This window comes from Haliotis rufescens, unplaced genomic scaffold (assembly GCF_023055435.1).
Source record: "Haliotis rufescens isolate VD_foot unplaced genomic scaffold, xgHalRufe1.0.p SCAF_18, whole genome shotgun sequence".
NCBI classification, from domain to species: domain Eukaryota; kingdom Metazoa; phylum Mollusca; class Gastropoda; order Lepetellida; family Haliotidae; genus Haliotis; species Haliotis rufescens.
This window is the reverse complement of record NW_025963868.1, coordinates 24,783,812-24,807,604: the sequence shown is the minus strand read 5'-3', so window position 1 is coordinate 24,807,604 and position 23,793 is coordinate 24,783,812. Positions and strand designations below refer to the sequence as shown.

The 23,793-nt window shown below is 38.8% G+C and overlaps 1 protein-coding gene across 3 annotated transcripts in view; it reads left to right on the top strand.

The window, feature by feature from the left end:
* Positions 1-23,793, top strand: part of LOC124132926 (beta-1,4-mannosyl-glycoprotein 4-beta-N-acetylglucosaminyltransferase-like) — a 96,121-nt gene that overhangs the window by 27,952 nt on the left and 44,376 nt on the right. Inside the window, exon 3 of one of the 3 annotated variants that reach the window (XR_007221885.1) lies at positions 2,548-2,984. The exons of 1 other annotated variant lie outside the window; for it this stretch is intronic. The gene's annotated coding sequence lies outside the window, so the exon portion shown is untranslated. Of the gene's footprint in view, positions 1-2,547; positions 2,985-20,815; positions 20,870-23,793 lie in introns of those variants that run through there. One more of the 3 variants, XM_048398457.1, reaches the window with a different exon arrangement.

The following is a 23,793-nucleotide window of genomic DNA, read 5'->3' as shown; positions in this document are numbered from 1 at the left end:
TACCAAGTTTTATCATTACTATATTTATTACAATGCAAATACTTTAGTGATACATTTTTTAGAGGAGAGGGCATACACACAAGTATATTGCTTCCGTGTGTGAATACAGGTTGTACTTGGTATCTCAGTTCTCAGTTTCATACCGGTTGTTTAACTGAATTTGTATATGGAACCATGCGTACAGCATGACAATTACTTGCTATTCGTCAGTTTACAACACACATAACACGGTCAAACAATTTTAGGCACCGCTTTTGCGAGTTATACAGTACAATAATGTTTTATTAAAATCTATTTCAATTTGTTTTCACCATTTTCCCTATTGACAGTCGTTGTTACGTGCGTCACTAGGTAATTAGTACGGATTGACCTTGTTTATTGTTTCTATACTTTGAGGATTTCTGTGGCAAGTGGCGGACGTAATTCAAACTCCTTCCGCACTGACACCGCATCAAATATATTTGTGTACCGATTACATAACTCTAATGGACAGGGTGGTGTGGTAGTTCACCGGACGACACTGTGTATATTGGGCGGCTCCTTTGATATCTCCTCCAAACATACGTTTATTGAATGACCCCATTAAACGATGATACACATCTCGATGAATATATCAAGGCACTAATTCATCTTTCATAAACATTTTTTTCTCTTTGTGCTTAATATATCCACATATCAACGAACATTTGTAAAACATGTATCCTAAAAAAAAAACCATTTGTTGCTAGGTATTTGCCCACAGCAACACCTGCATAACTGTTTATTCACGCGTGGTGTGGTAGATCGTAATTGACCGAGAGCAGGTATTGTTAGAATCACCTGTAAATAAAGCCGACACTGTAATTAGATACAACGTACTAATGAGAATTATCATAAGAAGGCTGGGTTTTTTTCTGAACTGTTACCATTTTCATACCAAAAGTGACAATGCAGTTAAAAGTTGCTTTAGTGTCACAATATTCACTCACGTCTTCCTCAATCGCATTGAAACATAATTCCCACTGGTCAGTTCGAAACCGCATGTAATTAAATAATTATTTCGAGATTTCGTTAGAATGTAAGATATTCAGCCAAACGTTATGCAATAAAAGACGAATAGTTTTTTTCATTAAAATACGCGCACGCGTACCTGTATATTGCATACCTAGTGTCACGTAATTGCCCAGTGTGATGTTTCAACGGGACAGAAAATGGGAAATGAAATAGAAACTAACTAAAATTTAATGTTGCGCAAAATAACTCGAATGAATTGGAGTACACGCACATGAATTCGTATGATAAACTGTCAAAACGTTTTGAAAGGTAAGGCCGGGTTCATTAAAGATCGCTACAATATGTAAAACAGGTGAAATTTGTAGAACTAAAGGAAACATCCAACCAAATGCCCTTTTTAAATAGTAATGTAATGGTATAATATAAAGTATATTTCACATGATACAATATACTTTGCAAACAGTTAGTTGATGCTTGAAAGGGACTGACGAAAACATGGGCGAAATATTTTAATAACGCCGTAAAATAGTTGAATTAAGTAAAAATTTGTTAAATTTTGTGTCATGATACTTGAATAAATACATTTAATGTATTTGCGAAACAAAAACATGAGTTTTGAGTAAAGGAACATGTTCTCGCCCATGGGCCTGCCCATGGGCAAAACCTTTTTCTCGCCCATGGGCGAAATATTTCAATATCGCTATAAAATCGTTGAATAAAGTTAAAATGAGTTAAATTTTGTGTCATGATACTTGAATGAATACATTAAATGTATTTGCGAAACAAAAACATGAGTTTTAAGTAAAGGAACATATTCTCGCCCATGGGCCTACCCATGGGCCTACCCATGGGCCAAACCTTTTTCTCGCCCATGGGCGAAATATTTCAATATCGCTATAAAAAAGTTGAATTAAGTTAAAATGAGTTAAATTTTGTGTCATGATACTTGAATGAATACATTAGATGTATTTGCGAAACAAAAACATGAGTTTTAAGTAAAGGAACATATTCTCGCCCATGGGCCTGCCCATGGGCCTACCCATGGGCCACACTTCGCCCATGGGCAGGCCCATGGGCGACATAGTCTAAATATTGAGTTTTTAAACAATTTTTTTTTCATTTTTTCTTCCTTGGTATGTTCCCATGAAAACGGCATGTTTAATTTTGTAAATACCTTTAACCGAGAGTCGGCAAAGACCGTAGAGTTTCTGGACTTTTGGGTTTCCAGAATTAAAATGGGACGTGTTTACATATAATCGACGAAAAAAGGGTGAGAATATGCGGGAAAGACCAAATTCAAACCCTCCTGTTCATAAAATGGATTTATCTAGCAATGACGCGGTCGGAATCTATTCAGGGAGTCATCATAATTTAAGTACGGGTAAATATTTTTAAAGCATCTACTTTTTCCTAATATAACACCCTTAAAGAGGCTGTACGAAATGTTGATATCTCATATAAGAAATAAACGAGTCGTGGTCGTTGTTTATCGTACAATTGTTGTTTCTTAATTACATGACCATATACACTGACATTATATCACATGTTTATCAGTTGACGAAAACGACATAAGCCGTTCCATCATCACAAGAAACCCTTGCCAAAAGTAGCGCCAACTGCACGATTCCGACAACACCAGAAGCATGTTTCATTATTCACCATAAACAATGATGACACTGGGTGATCGCATAAAGGCGAGCTCATCCCGATCCACTAGTGGCACCCGCCACAAACACACGCAAAGGCAAGCCAATTGATCACCCGAAAAGGCACGGAAGCATACGGTACAAGTCAAAATAGAGAATTGCATCAGACATCATTTTGGTCATTGATACGTCAAACCTAGAAATGCCGTCTACACGTCCAACACAAAGCCCAAGCCAGGACCCGAATCCTTTGAACCCGCCCAAATAACCCCCTGAGCACTAAGCTTGCCGAAATCCAAAGTTCTGTTAATAAAATACATTTTCCCCTAACCTAAAGTAATCTATACTAGTTCTGAAGTAAATCGTATTTACCCGCATGAATCGCCTCATGTCATTTATTGCCGATAAACAGAATATGCACACTTTCTGACAGTAATGTGTGATAAGTCACGCACCAAACCTTTACTCTCGATATACATGTTGCTCTTACTTAAAACACTATTGGGCTAACAACGTATATTAAAGTGCCATGTTTTCCTGATGTGCTGTCATTCTAATTTGAAATGATGTCATAAATAGTTACCACTCATCCTTCAATATTTTTCAAGGTCGGTTTAATCACAAACATATTTGAATATATACAACAGCTATACTTACTTATCTTTATACTTAAAAGCATTAGGTTTGTCTGTCATACAGACCCCGAAACAAATATGTCCAATACAGCCCAAAATTTGACAAAATGAAGAAAGTCTCTTGTCTCCTTTTTATTATATTTTATAACTATTGTTTAACAACTGGGTTTTTTCTGTAAAATATGATCATTTCAGAGATTAGATGTTATTCTAGCATCAGGTCTGTGGTACGTTCACTGCATCAGCGTTGACATAACAACGATATTTACATATATAGATACATACAGAGGAAATGCTTTAGTTAGCATTTATCTTTTAAGGAAAAATGTGGGACTTTCTTAATACATATGTATGTGGACAGATATGTATGGACATTTGGATGAATATAGATACACCTCCTTATAGATAGTGATCGTAGACGATTGTAGAAAGTGCATGAAGAAAATGGAATAATTATGTGAGTAATCGGGTAAAAACCACGTTTAGCAATATTCAGCCATATTGCTATATTGGTTTCCAACATACAAGACGGACCATGAAATCATAACTTGAATTTGGACCTGGCTTTCTGGTGTGATGTAACACCTCATAATCTCCTGTAGAAAAAGAGCTAAAAACACGAATAGATGACGAGATGAAACTGATGTATACATCTGGACATATATTTGCGTAGTATTACAATGTTAATTCATCAGTATACATGTATTTTGCGCAAATGGATATTGTAGGATCGACGCTGACATGCGCATTTAACCTATTCACCATTGCTGTAATATTTGATTTATTTGTCTTTTGATACATATCGATAGGAACATGGAGAGTCTGTCTGAAGAAATATAGACATGCTTTGGATCTTTTGGATAGTTGTACTTCACGGTTAGACTAACGCTTAGTCTCTGAAAATATATTATTTTGGTTAAAACGAGAAACTATATTTAAATTTAAAAGGAGCCCAAGTGAGATGGAAATTTCAGCCTGAACCTGTTGAACATCTAGACTTGTTTCATATGGGGCTATAGCATTGCAGTAAGGCCTGGGCGGAAAGGGAAAATAATATGGTTCATGGACTGTGAGACAAACTACTTTACAATCTGTATTGCCGTCGTGATCTTTAGAGCTACGAAATTAGAGCCATCTGAGACAGCGACTCGACACCTGTTTGCTCCAAACAGATACCAGTCACTACTGTCACTACTTCTCTCTCCAAACGAAAAAAATACGAAAAATGTCGGAAGTGTATAATTTTAATCCTTCTAACTTACTATTTAGATACATGATTTAACTTTAAAGTAATTATATGTATCTCATGTTCAAAAATGTATTATAGGTATCTGTGGTGCTGGTACCGTTTTGTCGCCATTGTGTAGCTTTTGTGGAGTTATTATGAATATCAAATGCATGTCCGCGACTTGAAATATACACTTGTAAAAGAGTTCATCAATGAACCATATGCAGTCTAACCCATTTAATTGGCGTGTATGGATATATTATCCATTTACTTATACACACTTATTATGGACATATACAGAATTTCATTGTACCTTATTATTAGAAAAGGGGCGGTCGGGTAGCCTAGTGATTAAAGCGTTGGCTCGTCACGCCGAAGACCCGGGTTCGATTCCCGACATGGGTACAATGTGTGAAGCCCATTTCTGGTGTCCCCCGCCGTGATATTGCTGGAATATTGCTAAAAGCGGCGTAAAACCATACTCACTCACTATTATTAAAAAAAATACCCGTGAAGATCCGGGTTAGAACAGGCCTTCAACAACCCATGCTTGTACGAAGGCGACTAACGTAATCAGGTGGTCAGACTCGCTGACTTGGTTGATGATGTCATCGTATCCCAATTGCGTAGATCGGTGCTCTTGATGTCAATAACTGGATTGTCTGGCCCAGACTGGATTATTTACAAACTGCCGTCACAACAAACAATCAAACAAAAACTATTATTAAACACCTTCCAACAATGAGAAATTAAACTTTTAATTTCTATAAAGTTAGTTTTATTTATAAAATAATTTTATTCATAATTTAATCATTGTGTTGCTTTCTTGTCTGTCATTCAATGCACATGTTCAAACCCCTAAACTTTTAATATTTGATTTTTAACAAATGGTTACGTCAGTGAGTTGCCTCGATCTTTTGTTTCCTACTCACACGAACAGATTAAAAAATTTTGTTTGTACTATCATATTTCAATTTATTTAACTTATAATACGAATTTAATAATTCATTTATCACAGTATAGATCATATTCGTATATATCACTATCTGATGTTAAGGTTTTATTGCAGAAATTATAATGAATTCAAAGTGTAGAAAGATACACAATTTGCCATGATTTGAAATGCAATATTTCTCAATTTTTAAACTATACAAAGCATAATATAATGATTAGAATGCCTGTAACGGACAGTGTTTAAGAAAGAAATATTAGTCGATTAGTCCCATTTTTCAGATATGCCCTTCAGTTGTATTATTGTATATCCCCAGATAGACGTTCACATTGTAGTTCTCATTATTTGTGGATAATTCAAAAAGCAACAGAGAAAATATATATTCTACCATGACGAAAGAATACAGAGTATACAATAACTCGCAATTGTTCAAAAAGATATTTCAAATCACAATAATATATCTGATATAAACAGAGGTGGTGATGCTTTAATCTCTACATTGTGCCCTTGTTTGTGAGCCATTGTTCTATTCAGCAAACAGCCCAAACCCGAAACTCCACAATATATCCCATTACACTGACCCAGGCTGGACCCAAACGTCAGTTCTCAATGCGATACTGACATCCTTGTATGTCTCCCAAACCATAGAGAATAAATTTAAAAGGAATCCAGTTCAAGTCTAGAACGATTTTGCAAGCCCAGATTGCCTCAATTCTATCCATGGAAGTAAGTATTAATAAAACAGTTTTGTTCTTGGCTCCTTTAGATTATATTTTGTAGATATATATTTTTAACTACGAAAATTTTACTGACACCGATACTGTCCTTGTTGAAGCTATTTATAGCTCAAATAAGAATTTCGAATTATCGTCCATTGTTCGATGCCAATACATCGATGACAAGTGAGGATATCATATAGTAATCGTTGATTCCGCGCTGCGCTATAATAAACATTATAATCAAGTTGACTAGTATGTACATTACTACAGTGAACATGTACCTGATCACGCCCTTCATAATATCAAATACTATCCATATCTACGAAATAAAAATTAAAAATTAAAAAGGAGGATAGAACAATTCTTAATTTCAGGCTAGAGCTGTGGAAGTCTAGACTTTCCCAATGATTGTAGATCATGCATGTATACGGTTCCATTTTAAATTACTGCAGCGCTCCATTATGAAAACAAATCGTTTTAACGCCGCTCTCAGAAATAAATGCAAATTGAATCTTGAATCTTGAAAGTTGTAGCTTTTCCGCAAATCAGTATCACATGCAGTATACATTATATCAGCTGCAATATACTGTATACAACATGCAGTATACAGTGTGTCGCGAGCAGGAGCACACATTTCCTGCCCCTCTCCCTTCGGCAAACACCTCATGGGGGGTGTAACGAGGTCACAGGTCAGGCGTGCACTCGTCAGTTGTCTGATACGGTCAAGAGTAAGATCTTCCGGACGATCACTGCACTAGAGGAATGTGGATTGTTGATGAGGAACAACGTGTTTGGAACTGGGAGTTGAACACTAAGCACTTATAGAGAAGTGCTCACCATAAAACGTTATGGACTCGCTGACGGACTTGTTTTTTCAATTCAAGACGCACATGTATCAGGTTGAACTTCTACACAGATATAACTTGGTTACCGCTCCCTAACTGTAACATTAACTGAACTTTACGCCTTTTATACATATTTGTGATGGGGCGACAATGCAACAACGAGACATATTTTGACATTGAAAAATCTCGCGTTAAGGCATTGTCGCCCTTTTGTAAAATATAGAAAAAGATTATTCAAAGAGCTACAATGCGACAACGCGACAACGCGACAATTCGACAAATGGCCAAAATGTTGCGTTGTCGAATTGTCGCGCATTGGTTAATTTTGACACGTTTTGCTTGTTATTGCAAGGGCGTCAATGCGACAATACGACAACGCGACAATGCCCCTTCCAAAATTCCATAGTGATCCGTGCAAATAAAACTGAGTTATGAAATAGAAGTCTAACATGCCAATTAATAAATAAAGTGTAAAAATGCGCTGATGAGTTCATCTGCATGCCGAGGGGATTGCCTAAAAGTCGGGCCGGGCCGGGCCAAGACGGGCCAAAGTGTTATTGGCTAATTACTTCATTATCGGCGATCATATCTACATATTATTGATGCAACATACACACATGACACTACTGAACAATCACCAATCCAAAACGTGCAGCATAATTAAGTAATTCGGAGTAAATCACTTAAAAACTAGAAAGTGGAGCTATGTGTTAGCGTCGCTGATCTAGGTAACATGTAAAAGAGCAATCGTTAAACGAAATAAGATTTGACACGTATCAAATACTTCTAGCTAGCTAGATACGAATTTTCATCTGTCGGCATGGCGTTTATATTATAGGAACGTACTATATCTAAGTAAATACCACTTTATAACGTCACTGTTCATCGTATTTAAAGCAGACATGATGGTTAAAGTAGACCTCTTCTCCCTATACTCTCAACAGTCACACAGTTCGCTCCGACTTGGCCCGGGCTGTCAAAATCAACTTCAAACAGACAGATGTATCTTCAAATGTGATTACCTCTATAGATTAGCGTCATATCTACATATACACCACTTTATAATGTCACAGATCGCAGTATTTATAGAAAACAAGGGGCTCAAAGTGAAGCCCTTTTCCCTCTACATTCTCAACATAGTCTCTATCAGAAGTGTTTGGCTTGTGTTGGGTCCGACTTGGCCCGGGCGGTCAAAATGCACTTTAAACACACAAATGTATCATTAAATATCTTTAAATTTATAGACTAGCATTATATCTACCTATATACCACTTTATAATGTCACAGTATATCGCATTCAAAGAAAACTGGGCCGTTAAAGTCAAGCTCTTTCACTGTATTTTCTTGAGAGAATCCCTGTTAGAAGTGTTCGGTCCGACTTGGCCCGGGCGGTCAAAATCAACTTTAAACACACAGATGTATCTTCAAATGTGTTTACATCTATATATTAGTGTTATATCTACCTATACACCACTTTATAATGTCACGGTACATCGTATTTAAAGAATACAAGGTGCTTAAAGTGAAGCATTGTTACTGTATTTTCTTAAGAAAATCTATGTCAGAAGTGTTCGGTCCGACTTGGCCCGGGCTGTCAAAATCAACTTAAACCTCACAGATGTACCATCAATTGGATTCACACCTATAGATTAGTACTATATCTACCTAAATACCACTTTATAATGTCACAGATGGCTGTACTTAAAGAAAACAAGGTGCTCAAAGTGAAGCCCTTTTCCCCTCTACATTCTCAACATAGTCTATATCAGAAGTGTTTGGCTTGTGTTGGGTCCGACTTGGCCCGGGCGGTCAAAATCAACTTTAAACACACAGATGTATCTTCAAATGTGTTTACATCTATGGATTAATATTCTATCTACCTATACACCACTTTATAATGTCCAAGTGTATCGCATTTAAAGAAATCTGCGCCGTTAAAGTGAAGCATTTTTACTGTATTTTCTTAAGAAAATCCAAGTCAGAAATGTTCGGTCCGACCTGGCCCGGGCTGTCAAAATCAACTTAAACCTCACAGATGTATCATCAAATGGATTCACATCTATAGATTAGTACTATATCTACCTAAATACCACTATATAATGTCACAGATGGCTGTACTTAAAGAAAACAAGGTGCTCAAAGTGAAACCTTTTTCCCCTCTACATTCTCAACATAGTCTCTATCAGAAGTGTTTGGCTTGTGTTGGGTCCGACTTGGCCCGGGCGGTCAAAATCAACTTTAAACACACAGATGTATCTTCAAATGTGTTTACATCTATAGATTAGTGTTATATCTATCTATACACCACTTTATAATGTCCAAGTGTATCGCATTTAAAGAAATCTGCGCCGTTAAAGTGAAGCATTTTTACTGTATTTTCTTAAGATGGCTGTACTTAAAGAAAACAAGGTGCTCAAAGTGAAGCCCTTTTCCCCTCTACATTCTCAACATACATATAATACTAATCTATAGATGTAAACACATTTGAAGATACATATGTGTGTTTAAAGTTGATTTTGACCACCCGGGCCAAGTCGGACCCAACACAAGCCAAACACTTCTGATAGAGACTATGTTGAGAATGTAGATGATACATCTGTGAGGTTTAAGTTGATTTTGACAGCCCGGGCCAAGTTCGGACCGAACACTTCTGACATAGATTTTTTAAAGAAAATACAGTAACAATGCTTCACTTTGAGCACCTTGTATTCTTTAAATACGATGTACCGTGACATTATAAAGTGGTGTATAGGTAGATATAACACTAATCTATAGATGTAAACACATTTGAAGATACATCTGTGTGTTTAAAGTTGATTTTGACCGCCCGGGCCAAGTCGGACCCAACACAAGCCAAACACTTCTGAGACTATGTTGAGAATGTAGAGGGGAAAAGGGCTTCAATTTGAGCACCTTGTTTTCTATAAATACTGCAATCTCTGACATTATAAAGTGGTGTATAGGTAGATATAATACTAATCTATAGATGTAAATCCATTTGATGATACATCTGTGAGGTTTAAGTTGATTTTGACAGCCCGGGCCAAGTCGGACCGAACACTTCTGACATAGATTTTCTTAAGAAAATACAGTAAAACAATGCTTCACTTTAAGCACCTTGTATTCTTTAAATACGATGTACCGTGACATTATAAAGTAGTGTATAGGTAGATATAACACTAATCTATAGATGTAAACACATTTAAAGATACATCTGTGTGTTTAAAGTTGATTTTGACCGCCCGGGCCAAGTCGGACCCAACACAAGCCAAACACTTCTGAGACTATGTTGAGAATGTAGAGGGGAAAAGGGCTTCAATTTGAGCACCTTGTTTTCTATAAATACTGCAATCTCTGACATTATAAAGTGGTGTATAGGTAGATATAATACTAATCTATAGATGTAAATCCATTTGATGATACATCTGTGAGGTTTAAGTTGATTTTGACAGCCCGGGCCAAGTCGGACCGAACACTTCTGACATAGATTTTCTTAAGAAAATACAGTAAAACAATGCTTCACTTTGAGCACCTTGTATTCTTTAAATACGATATACTGTGACATTATAAAGTGATATATAAGTAGATATAACACTAATCTATAGATGTAAACACATTTGATGGTACATCTATGTGTTTAAAGTTGATTTTGACACCCCGGGCCAAGTCGGACCCAACACAAGCCAAACACTTTTTATAGAGACTATGTTGAGAATGTAGAGGGGAAAAGGGCTTCACTTTGAGCACCTTGTTTTCTTAAAATGCAGTGAACTGAGACACTATAAAGTGGTATATAGGTAGATATATTGCTAGTCTATAGATTTAAAGACATTTGATGATACATTTGAACTAAAAGCAAAATTTAAACAAGATAAGGGTCTGCACATTGCCTGCATCCAAGAAACCAAATTCTAAAAAAAATCTAAATTTACTCTACCAAACTACAACTCAGTTAGAACAGACCGAGCCAAACCTAAAACCGCTAGAGCCGCAGGAGGGTTAATAATACTAATCAGAGAAGACATTACCTATGAAGAAATCAAAATAAACACACCAAACCTAGAAGCAAACGGCATCCAAATAACTCTCAAAAACCAAAAAATAAACATCATAAACATATACCACTGGGCAGAACAAAGCATTCAAGCTAAGGACCTAAACAAATTACTCCAAATAAGCAATAAATCAACTATATTCCTAGGAGACTTTAACGCTCACCACCCCACCTGGAGCATATATGAAAAAGTAGATAATCATGGCAAACTAATCTCTGAATGGATAGAAACAAATCACCTTGTACTCCTAAACAATAACCAACCAACTAGATACCATAAGAAAAACCATAAAATGTCGGCTATCGACCTAACCATATGCACCCCAGATTTGGCCCAAAGTCCTCAATGGGAAGTTCACGACGCCCCACTAGGTAGTGACCACTTCCCTATAAACATTACCATAGGCAATACAAACGTTCCTACCCTAAGAGAAAACCTAGAACCAAAATTCAACTATAACCAAGCTAACTGGGACAAATTTCAGGATATCTGCAACCAAGCCAACCTAACCAAACTAGAAAATAAGGACCAAGAAATCTACTGCAAAAACCTAACAGACTACATAATCAACGCAGCCAAAGCATCAATACCTTATAAAGCAAATAAAGTAGGCAAACCCTCGGTACCATGGTGGAACGAGGAAATAGAACAAACTAGACGCAAACGTAAAACAGCCTTCAATAGAGCCAAACGCGACCATAACCATATAACGGTAGCTGACGAGCTAAACCACAAGGTCCAAAAACTAGTCAAAATAGCTAAAACCAAAGATTGGAAATTATTTTATGAAGGAGTAAATAATCGCACAGATGCCAGAACAGTCTGGCGGAAAATCCACGCCATTAGAGGCTTAAAACGTCAGAAAAAAACACCCAACATAAACAATTCAACCAACCCTACCGAAAAGGCAAATAACCTAGCAAACCACTTCTCGGCCATAAGCAGCAACAATAACTTCAGCGAAAAATTCCAACAAAAACTTAAAGCAGAAGCGAAACCTACTAAAGAACCAAATAATGATAACCTCGAAATAAACCAACCTTACTCAATTGAAGAACTCCAGTACGTACTCCAAAATAGGAAAAAGGGAACTGCCCCAGGACTAGACCTAACATCCTACCAAATAATCAAAAAACCCGCCCACGTAGGAATATACGGTAATGAAAACGCCGATAAAGCAGCTAAACTATCCCTCAAAATCCCAGAAATAAGCTTAAACTTACCCATCTCAAAATCAGAAATTAAAAGTGTAAACAAGCAAAAAATCACAAAAATGGCATAACCTATATCTAAACTCAAATAGCCAAACAAAAAAGTGCTCAGCAAACCACTAACCAAACCAAAAATTCTCCATCCATCAAAAAAAATCGACAGAGTAATCACTAAACTCCAAACAGGACAAACCAACTTAAATAACCACCTAAAAAAAATTAAAAAAACACACTACAGGTAACTGCCCACACTGCAAACAACCAGAAACCCCAGAACACGCACTCATCCACTACACACACTACCTAACACATCGAACCGCATTACAAACCACCCTCAATCTAAACAAGGCTCTCACTCTAGAAGCAATACTAAACCCACAAAATAAACTAGAAAACTTCAAGGCCTTAGGCGTATTCTTAATAAAAACGGAACTAATAAAACGCATCTAAAAACACAATAACCTACCAAATCAAAATCACATAAACAAACAAACATCCACCATACCCAGCTCCCTTAGTTCTCCTCCCCGGCCTCTATTCCAAATCTCAAAATTCCCAAATTATATATAAGCAACCCCTAAACCCCCCTCTTGGGTTGCACAGACCACTTTCGCCCTTTTCGGAAACACATTAAATGGCCTGGCCGGGCCCGTGTGAGAAATACGCATCAGTCGGAAAGCGCACGTTAAAACTCCAAAGTAAGTAAGTAAGTACATTTGTGTGTTTAAAGTGCATTTTGACCGCCCGGGCCAAGTCGGACCCAACACAAGCCAAACACTTCTGATAGAGACTATGTTGAGAATGTAGAGTATAAAAGGCTTCACTTTGAGCTCCGTGTTTTCTTTAACTACTGAAATATGAGACAATAAAGTGGTAAATAATTAGATATAATTACTTACTTACTTACTTTGGAGATTTAACGTGCGCTTTCCGACTGATGCGTATTTCGCACACGGGCCCGGCCAGGCCATTTAATGTGTTTCCGAAAGGGGCGAAAGTGGTCTGTGCAACCCAAGAGGGGGGTTTTAGGGGATTAGATATAATACTAGTCTTTAGATATAAATAATGTTAGGAACTTTAGAAGTGCTTGGACAGTTATTAACACGTGTCGTGTCAGTCCTTTGACATTCGCGAATATCCACTTCCAGAAAACATCCTGTGTTAGTAAAGGTTAATTACCTTAACACGTTAATTAATGAAAGAAGAGTAGTCAAAACACTGTCGTTTCCTGCCCAGGACATCACACCCCTGCACTAAGGTCGGTGAGAAGCATTCTAATCAAAGAATACACACAGTCAAGACACTGACTTTTCTACGAGACTCACGGTATGTAGTCATAATCATCAGTTAATTACATTGTTGAAGGTTCATTTTTATTCAAACTAAATTAAATGAGCAAAACTATACGTTTGTGGACATTTGAGATCTGCCTAGATATGCGCGTTTCGTTTTATTATTCTGCAATCCATTTTGAGTATTACCCGCTGGCCCGGCCCGGCCCGACTTTTAGGCAATCCATGCCGAGTCTATACGCTGTGATTAACAATAATGCTCTGAGTCAATACATTTTGTCAAATGTATGACATATATTACCTATGGAATACTGTAAGAGACATTCTCACGATTTCGACCATTGGAAACGAACTAAATATGCCCAAAACACGAGAATGCAAAATCGCGAGTACGCGAGATTTGGACAAAATATCGCGTTCTTGCGTTCTCGCACTTTTTGTCAAAAGTCGACAACGGGAGAATGCGACATTTGGACATGATGCAAAATCTCGCAATCTCACTATCTCGACTTGTCAAATTAGCCCACAAAAACACAAAATCGCGAAAACGCAAGAATGCGACATTTCATTTTCTCGCGATCTCGCGTTTTCGTGTTCTCGTTTTTTAGACGCTGTCCGTGCGCATGCGTAATATCATAAGGTCAAGGCGCATGCGCACGTTAGCAGTCCGGTGGTCATGCTTCTTTCATGCTCTTCATTCTCCAAGCAGCATTTAGCAAACATGACTTGAGCTTGAAAATGCTATCATGTAATTTACAAACACAAAGTCCCATGTATCGTAGAGTCCTTTCCCTTTGGTCCAGTTTCCAATGTACTTTGAATTAAAACCCTCAACGTGCTCATTATAATTAAACAAAAGAAATTGTGTACATGAATGTCAAGTGATAGTGAAAACATTAAAGTGTGAGGAAGCTGGAAACAATATATATCACTGTCAGTGAGAGAGTAAATATTGCTTAAAGCCACATCAGCAGTATTGCAGCTATTCGCCAAAATAAATATAGGAATAATCACAGGCCAGTGAGGCAATATTATACACGGCTAGCATATTCACCTGAACAAAATTCTCAAAGACCAATTTGTAGCATTCGGCTAAAATGAGATTGTCCGATGTCAAAGTTCCTAGAAATAAAAAATATCGCTAATATGTGTGTTCCTACTCCGTAAACGTAGCCCTACTGAACACGCATGATGCATCTGAATCGCACCCTTCGACAACAATTGTACACAGATGCCCTAAATGGTTCGATAAGAAAACAATAAACGCAATCTCGCGTTCTCGCGTTTTTGAAAATAGTTGCATATAACTGTAAAGGCAACTGACACAAAAGCACGAGAACGCGGGATCGCGACATTGGTCAAGTGTCGCAATCTCGCGTTCTCGCGTTTTTGAAAATAGATGCATATGACTGTGTAGGCAATTGACACAAAAGCACGAGAACGTCACCAAAGTACGCAATAACAACTTTATCGTCAGTTTAATCAGTCAATGAGATTATCTGTAGTTGCTAGAATAGGTATAAATACTAACGACAGACAGTCACATATCATTCTGATTCCCCAACTCTCGTGTTAATAGTACCATCATGTTTCCGAGGATTGACATGTCTTTGCATGTGTTTGTGACGGGTGCCATCGGTTACAATCCTGTGACTGGATAAAGTCGATATATTTAATTGAATATCATAGATACAAATATGAAATTTTGGACCTGGATAGTCATATATTGTCGTTGTACAAAGGCATTGAAAATTGTTCATTGACATGTCACATAAGGCCACAACGTTGCACTAAAATCAGTATCTCGTGTGACCGCCCGGGGCAGCAATCACGGTTCTGCATTGATTGGTTAAGCGTACGAATTCTGTCCTACGCAATTCGGCGCCATTTTGCTTGTAACGCGTTGGCCAGTTGTGGAGTGTCTGCGGCGGTTCTGACGTTGACGTACACGTCGATCGAGTTCATCCCAGAGTTGTTCCATTGGGTTGAGATCTGGAGATCTCGGCGGCCAGGGCAAGGCGTCGATGCTGGCATAAGGAGGTAGTCTACCGTGACACAAGCTGAGTGAAGTGGAGCGTTGTCCTGTTGAAACAGCTCCCTCTGGCGGTCAATGATTGGAAGAAGGTGAGGTTGAAGAATTTGATTCATGTAGCAATTTGCTGTCAACTTTCCCTGAACCACAACCAAGTCAGATCTCGTGGTGTAGGATATATATATATATATGTATAATTTATGATGTAGCTAAGGTACGTGCACGTGTAAAAACTGTATTTTGCTGCCAACCAAAGAAGATCTTCAACACCTTATAATTGTTTTGAAATGTCTCGCCTCATGAACACGTTCCTTATTTCAATATTGTATTCAGTTCCACACATGGCTGTACACAACATTTATATATTTTACATGTATACGACGGCTACATGGGCAGGGATAACGGTAAACACAAACGTGTGTTTATTTAACATTTTTGAGTGTTGAAACACGTATTATTTTAAAGGGAAATATAAACAATCATTTAGTCTGGTCGGGTTACTAACTCTGACTATTGTTTCCTGAATAAAATATTATTTACTTCAGATATACCTCTTATGTTTTGGTGTCATGTGACACCAGATGTTGTTATCAACCAATACTCCTGTATAGAAATATGAAACATCAATGCTTGAGAATGCTAGTGAATAACCAATTTCGATTTGCCAACAAAACAAATTCCTGACAACGTTGACAATAGCGGTAAGAATATATTCATGGATCAGTGATGACCAAGTTGTTTGCAAAAGGAAGCTGTTGCCTCAGATGAATAGATGAAGTTATGCCGAAACAGTAAGCTCTTAAAACTCTTGTTTGCCAGCTTGGACCATGTCAATACATCATGTATGAAATGTATGTACATGTTGAACGCATTGACAGACAGTATTATTATCTTGAACGAATTCTGCAAACGAAGTAGACATTTGGGATTCCATTTATGCACAGGAAGATGTTTCATTTATCAAAATATGCCTATGTTTGTTTGAAGGGAACGTGTTCTTCACCGACTTTGCTGCAGACTTCAATGCAGGGTTGGAGTACACAAAAACTATTCAGAGACAATCAATTTAATTAATTAATCAGTGTAACTACCAGTGCAAATAAAGAATGTTTATTATAACATGTCATTGTGTGTTTATGCGAATTCTGATTGGCAAGCGCTACATGTTTCGACTCAAACCGTAATAAACGCGAGAATGCGAGATCGCGACACCTGACCAATGTTGCTATCTCGCGATCTCGCGTTCTCGTGCTTTTGTGTCAATTGCCATTTCAGTCATATGCAACTCTTTTCAAAAACGCGAGAACGCGAGATTGCGACCCTTGACCAATGTCGCGATCTCGCGTTCTCGTGCTTTTGTGCCAATTGGCTATGCAGTTATATGTAACTATTTTCAAAAACGCGAGAACGCGAGTTTGCGACACTTGACCAATGTCGCCATCTCGCGATCTTGTGCTTTTGTGTAAATTGCTTATACAGTTAGTAGAACGCGAGATTGCGAAACTCGACCAATGTCGCGATCTCGCGTTCTCGCGTTTTTCTGCCAATTACCTGGACAGTGACCTAGTGGCTCAGTCCTCTGAGGCGTCGCAATTCGCTGTGTACGTAAAGTTGCGTCCCTTGGGCGTGCCAGAAACCTATGATGGTGGGTTTCGTCCCATTTAAAGCTGACAAGCCAGGGAATAACTGAAATATAAATACTGTTCAAAGCGGTGTTGAGCCAAACTCACTGACTTATTCAGAGCCATGCCGGTCCCCCAGGCTGGATATTGGGGGTACTTACTCAGTATAAAGATGTTATTGTTTTCTTGTCGAACCATTTAAGGCATCTGTGAACAATTGCTGCAACATGCGTGTTCAATGGGGCTACGTGCACGGAGTAGGAACACACATATTAGCGATATTTCTATTCTAGGAAGTTTGAGGCAATAGAATAATGTAAGGCGGGATGTTTTGTAGTCAGGTGGGAAAGGATGATAATCTATTAATTAATTTTGTATGGCCTAAAGTAGTGACTATGGTGTCGTGTAAAAACATCGGACAAGCTCATTTTAGCAGAATGCATATGCTACTAATTGGTCTTGGAGAATTTTGTTTTAATGAATAATAATGTGATTATTTCTGTAACTGATACAGCAATACTGCTGATGTGGCTTTAAGTAATATTAAACTGACAGTGATATATATTGTTTCCAGCTTCCTCACACTTTAATGTTTTCACTATCCATGAACATTCATGTACACAATTTCTTTTGTTAAATTATGTTTAGCATGTTGAGGGTTTTAAATTAAAGTACACAGAAAACAGCACCAAAGGGAGAGGAGTCTACTCTACTCTACATGGGTCTTTGTGTATGTAAATTACATGATAGCATTTTCAAGCTCAAGTCATACATTTTCTAAATGCTACTTGGAGAATGAAGAGCATGATAGAAGCATGACCACTGTGCAGGACTACTAATGTGCGCATGCGCCTTGTCTTATGATATCACGCATGCGCACGGACAGCGTCTAAAAAACTAGAACACGAGAACGCGAGATCGCGAGAAAATAAATTTTTCAACATGTCCAAATGTCGCATTCTCGCGTTGTCGATTTTTGACAAAAAGTGTTATGTATCAAAAACACGCATTCTCGTGTTTTTGGCATATTTAGCTCGTTTCCAAAGGTCGAGATCGCGAGAATGCGAGATCGCGAGAATGTCCCTGTCAGTATTACATAACTACCTGTAGGAACATATTGTTTATACTCGTCCATGTTTAATATATATAATTTACATGCTCGGAAATAGTGAGGACGGGCATCATTGTGTGTTTCCGTGCTTTGTTCAGGTGAACAATTGACTTGTCCTTGCATATGTTTGTGATGGATGCCACCCGTCTGGCAGAATACGCTCACCTTTTCGCGAACACCCGTTGGATGGCCTGAACCACTTCGGATTTTTATCCCACATCAGTCTGATACACCGTGATATAACTGAAATACTTTTCAAAGTGGTGTTTAATGCGATCACCGTTGTGTGTTACTGCAACTTTCCAAATTTTGTGTAGTGATGTTATGTAATATGTAAAATAAAGCATATTCAATTATCCAATTGATTAGAATATACTTGCGTCAGTGTATTTTATGAACTCCCAAAACCGTGTTTGTTAAACACATATAATAACAGATCATATACGCGCATGGTGCCTTGACTTACTATTAGCTTTAATAGGCCATTCCGGAATAAAATAGTTCCCCCAAAAGCGAGGAACATCTGTTTTAGTTTGTTTACAAGAAATATATTCCAAAAAATATCCTCATTAGATGAGTAGGTCTGTTAAGAACTACCTCAGTAAGTCAATCACAATGACAGAGCGTCGTAATACATTATATTTACATCAAGTACAAGACGTCAAAATGGCCGACACGATAAACATGACAGGAGATATTTCCAAAGTTGTTAATTAGCCTGTGGCGATTTCAAGTGTTTGTGATCACTGATCAATTGGCCGATCATTGAAAGGTGATTGTAAAGATGTGTCAAATAGATACTAAGGTAATTTCATAGATTGCTGTAGATTGTCACTACGATAGTTTGGATTTTTGGGATTTATTTCTCTAGGATGGGTTGTAGCGAGGGTATCCTTGAACGGGCATGCAACCAAACTCTATGAATAATCTCAGAGTATGCTAAGACGCTACGTTCAAAATTAAAGGGTCTAAATGATGAGAAACAACGCTTCTGTATGAATTCGTACTAGGAAATTCCCAGGGATTTCCCCAGGAATGTGGAAGTAGTCAGTGCTTACGTAATTTCAAGAATACAGTCACGTGAAAAACGTCATGTGACCCACCTCTCGTCCTATGGAAAAGCCGTATATCGTGTAAACTTCACATTACAAAATTAGTTACTGTTATAACTAAATGAAACACAACCCATTGTCCGATAGGGGTAACTGTGCATAGCGGAGAGATGTATTATCTCAATAAACTTGGTACATGGTTTGGTTTGACTTCTTGGCGCGTGTCTGAATTCCATTAACATGTTACATATCCTTAAACTGACTAATCAGCAAATCTCGCTGCGCGCGACAGATACTAGAGCAAGGCATGCCATAAATACGAAACCTAATGCTTCCGAAAGGAAGCCTTCTGCATCACGTGCGTCGGGGGACCAGCGCCATCTGATTGGCCGTTAACAGTTGTACAAGGCGGAGCAAAAAGCATCGTTTTTCCGTCCATTTTACGCTTGAAAAACTCGACGCTTTTCCGGACACTTTCTAGACGCTAACCAATTAATCAATTTTAATGAATTTTTAGTCGTTTTTCCGTCCAATGACCAAATACGGAAAAAAACGACGTTTTCGTGTTTGCGGTGATAGACAATAACTTTTGGTATCTCGGGAGCCACAATAATCTTCAACATGCAATTATATGTACACTATCTAGTTTATAAAACTGCCCCTGAACAACAAGTTCATTGATGTTGGCTGATGAAGCGAGCCTGACCACCCGATCCCGTTAGTTGCCTCTTACGACAAGCATAGTCGCCTTTTACAGCAAGCATGGGTTGCTGAAGATCTATTCTACCCCGGATCTTCACGGGTTCAGGGCGGTATGTAATATGACGTGTCGAGCAGTTGTTTCAATCATTAAAGTTTGTTTGTCGATTAACGCCGCACTCAGCAATATTCAAGCTATATGACGGCGATCTGTAAATAAACGAGTCTGGACCAGACAATCCAGTGATTGACATCGTGAGCATCGATCCACGCAATTGGGATCGATGACATGCATCAACCAAGTCAGCGAGTCTGACCACCCGATCCCGTTAGTCGCCTCTTACGACAAGCATAGTCGCCTTTTACAGCATGCATGGGTTGCTGAAGGCCTATTCTACCCAGGATCTTCACGGGTCCAGTCATTAAAGACCAGGGGTATTCGTGATTTTTTAACCTAAACTATTATGGCGAATGGGTACTGTTCTTAAAATAACAAGAATATAGCACACTGGTAAAACGAGGATGACACACGGGATATGAACAGCTTTTCAATAGTGGAGTGTCAAGTGGAGGGCGGGTAAAACGACATGGTCTCAACCTTGGGCACAATTCGGCCTCAGCGCTCACACACTGAGCAGAATACAGTCACGGGACACTGGAGGACCCTCGTATCTTGTATTTGCATTTGTGGGGTGTCTTTGAAACATTGCCTCTACATTGTAGGGAATCCCAGCGTTCACACATGACGATATGGGATTACGAGGAGGAGGTCTGAAGGTACGTTCGCAATTGTGCGAGAATATCAAAACCTTTATAAATTCTCTTTTCCTGTATGTCACCTGGCTCTCTCTATCTCTAAAGTTTATACGAAAAGGTCAGTTATAGCTATCCAAACTTCTGAGTGTTTGTTTGTTGTTTAACGCGGCACTCAGCAAAGTGGTAAAACTGAGAATGGTGAGCAAAATATTTAATAAAAGTGTAAAAGGAACAGGCACAGACAAATTATGTCATTAACTACATATGATGGTGGTGGTGGTGGAATGGGGTTTAACGTCGCGTCCAAGATTATTGCACTTATATAGCGACGTGCATGTACGTGTGTGTGTTGTGTTTGTCCGGACTGATGCCGATTTATAGTGCTAGCCAACTGAGATACCATGCCGCAGTTTAACATGAATACCCCACTCAGACACAGTATACTGACTCCGAGCCGACCAGTCCTTGTTTTAGCCCCTTGATGCCGAGCGCCAGACATGGTAACAACAAGTACCATCTTTTAACGTCTTTTGGTATGACGCGGTCGGGTATCGAACCCCGGACCTTCCGCTCTCCGGGCGGACGCTCTACCACTAGACCGCGGAGGCAGTTAACTACATATGATACAATGTTCAAAATACACTTGCCAAAAAAAAACGCATAACAGAATAATGAAGATACAACAACCAAATTTTACAGAGGATGAGGCACATGTTTCGTACACTACAAACAGTATTTTAATGTTCTAAGGGGCGTCTGTGTCTGTGATGGCACTGTGCCAAAGTCAGTACCTGGTGTTACCACCACGAGCATCGATCACAGCTCTGCACCGCCTGGGCATGGACTGTATGAGTCGTCGAATCTGGCGTTGTGGAATCCTTCTCCACTCATCCTGCAATGCATGGCTCAGCTGTTGAAGCGTCTGTGGTTGAGGCTGTCGGCGTCGTACACGTCTGTCTAGCAGATCCCACAAATGTTCAATGGGGTTTAGATCTGGCGATTTGGAGGGCCATGGCAGCACAGTTACATTGTTGTGGGCAAGATAATCCATGGTAACACGTGCAGTATGCGGTCTTGCGTTGTCTTGCTGGAAAATCTCTCTTCTGACGTCAATGGCGGGAATAAGCAGTTAAATTTCGCTGCACGTGCACCAGATCTGTCCTACCAATCACGGATATGCCTGCCCACATCATTACACTTCCACCGCCGTATCGGCCGTGAATACAGTGTCGAGTGTAGCGTTCATTTCTCCGTCTGTAGACACGCATCCGACCATCATGGCGATACAGCATGAACCGCGACTCATCACTGAACCATATCCTTCTCCAGTGCACTAGGGTCCATGGTCGTACATTTCTGCTCCGTTGCAGACGTGCAGGACGATGATGTTGCCGCAGAACGGGCGCTGTATATGGTCTCATTGGCCGTATCTCATGCTGTCCAGGAACATTGTTAGTTGTGTATGCTGCACTGATTGCAACACTCGGATGAAGCGGTCCTGAGCCGCAGTTGTGACCCTGGGTCTTCCACTTCTCGGTCGATCTCTTGTAGAGTTGTGTAGTCTGTAGCGCTGCCACAGACGAGAAATGGTACTCTGCTCACGTTAAAGTGCCTGGCTTCTGATGTCTGACTTTCTCCAGCTTCCAGGCGTCCAATGGCTCTGTTTCCACAGTCTTCATTCAGTCTTGGCATCATGAAAGTCACGTACACAGAACATCGGAGAGTGATTCGCAGCAGGACTGCCAAATTTTTATACCCATCGGATAAAGGTTAAGTAGTCGTATTTGCACGTGCAGCATGCTTACAGCTTTTTCGCCATGCAATTTCTCCCAGTTTGGTTTCAAGATGCTGTATTTTGGCGACAAGTCACCAAATGTTGTGTTCGGGTGCAATAAGTGTAATTAGTGTAAGGTCAATATTCACAGTTAGCAATGACATTTATATTGAGTTCAAGCCTTCATCATTAATAACAGTCAAGTTTGAAAAACAGATTTCAGCTATGTGTTTCTTTTTTGGTCAGTATACAAGAAACGGTTTTTAAATCACTGCAAAACATTTGGATACTTGTAAGGGTTCATTGGTGCAGGTTGTATAAACATATTTTTTAGATAATGGTGGCTGTTTGCTGCCAATGACTATAATGATTACATAAATCAATAATGATAGGACCCGTGAAGATTCCGGGGTAGAATAGATCTTCAGCAACCCATCCTTGCCGTAAAAGGTGACTATGCTTGTCGTAAAAGGCATCTAGCGGGATCGGGTGGTCAGGCACGCTGACTTGGTTGATACATGTCATCGATCCCAAATGCGTGGATCGATGCTCATGATATTAATCACTGGATTGTCTGGTCCAGACTCGATTATTTACAGACCGCTGTCATATAGCTGGAATATTGCTGAGTGCGGCGTTAAACAACAAACCAACCAACCAATAATTATAGATAAAAGATAGATATATTATTGCATAATTTAAGTTTCAAATATCCGAAAAAAACATTTTAGACACATCAGCGCATAATAAATTTTAGTTTAAATACCTGTTCAAGGATACACATACCAACTGCAATATTTCATCTTGTAAATTGAAAACAATATATTCATACCAATTTTCAATCACTTTTATGATGGTTGTATTATTACTGCAGTATCTACATACAGTTTGCCTTGCCAATGATCATACGATTTTAGATATGGCTCATTCTTAATTTCAATACACCTTGCTTTGTATGTTTTCAGATTCTAAACTGATGTTTAAAGTTCGACCACACACACATTAATAATGCTTTTATTTTGTCTCTTTACATCAATAGATACGGCCTTTGCACAATGTTATAATTTCATGTGATATTTTTGTATACTTGTCCTTGTGTATTAGTATTAGATTACACTACCCGTGAAGATCCGGGGTAGAATAGGTCTTCAGCAACCCATGCTTGTCGTAA